The following is a 1,407-nucleotide window of genomic DNA, read 5'->3' on the forward strand; positions in this document are numbered from 1 at the left end:
ATTTCCAGGGCATATGTTTCTTAAAGTCTTGGTATGGGATGATATAGGGGTTTCATGAAAAGGTGATGATGACATCATCATTACATTATCTTTTCAAAGTATATAAAATATGAGGGAAATAATATGCCTTGCCAAAAGCAGAGGCAAATGTGGAAATCAAATTGTTCAACTACAGCACAGTGAGATCAATAGAGAAGGGCTCAGTGTTCCAGCATATTGATGTGCAGTTGTGAGGCTAATTAATCATAAAAATAGATATGTTGTTCGAGGATGCGGTTAGCGATACGAAAAACACAGTGACACAAAACACCTGGCCGATTAAAAAATTAAATCAGCAGACATCTTGCAAATGGGAGTTCCATATTGTCTAATTAACATCAGATACCTCATCTGTCATATTTATGTCTTTAGCTCTTCTCAGCTCATTGTTGCCAGTAAAGTCAGTGGAAAAGTCATTTGAAAAAAACCCCCCACAGAATTTTGAATAGATGCACGTGTTTCAGTGACATTCGGCACTCTGGGCACGCTTTTGTTCCGCATTGTGTTTGGGAGGCGCGCCATGGACAGTGTTGGCTGGGCATCTGATAGTGGGCTGGTTTTTAATTAAGAGATTTAACTCCCTCTTTTGTCGGTATGAAGTGCTCTTTTCTCCTACCTGCATGCGTGGAGTTTCTTGGGAAGAGCGAGTGTCTTTCACTCTCTGGGCACACTCTCTCTCCACCTCCCCTCCAACTACACCACCACCACCCCCTCCACCACCTCCTGCGTGCCCAGACTCCAGCAGCAGGGTATTGGGCCAAGCGGACTATCACCTGACAACTAATTAGAGCGCGGCAGGCCTGGGAGGGAAACCTTGTCTTTGAAGGCAGGATGGAGACGAAGGAGCTGCCAGTGGGAGAGAGTGACACGTGGGTCGCTGAAGATGCGTGCACCTGTGCACACACTCAGGGCTAGGCTAGTGCCCTAGTGCATGTTTATAAGCACACAAGTACATTTTCAGATGAAATGGCACACGACTTAATTATTATTGGTACAGAAGCTGAATGCCCTATCTATTATGCTATCTCAGTATTTTTTTTTCTCCTAGAATTGAATTACACAGAATTGACAACAGTCTTTTTGATATTGAAAAAAGACATAATATTTTACTTCGTATCTGCGTCTTGTGTGTATGTTTCCGTCTTTGTCCATATCTGCAGTATGTCTCTGTATGTGTGTGTGTGTGTGTGTCTGTGTGTGTGTATGTCTCCATGCAGGACCATCTATGAGTCTATGTGGGGACCCAAGGTCTTTCTCCGAGAACACATTTGTAACCATTAGTTGAGTGTAGTGTTTCACGTGCAGAGTGCCTTGCGAGCTGCTGTCAGAGGGGCCGCATGGTCACGGCGGTCGGCTCACTGCAAGGGG

The sequence above is a fragment of the Alosa alosa genome, chromosome 18, assembly GCF_017589495.1.
Source record: "Alosa alosa isolate M-15738 ecotype Scorff River chromosome 18, AALO_Geno_1.1, whole genome shotgun sequence".
NCBI lineage: Eukaryota > Metazoa > Chordata > Actinopteri > Clupeiformes > Clupeidae > Alosa > Alosa alosa.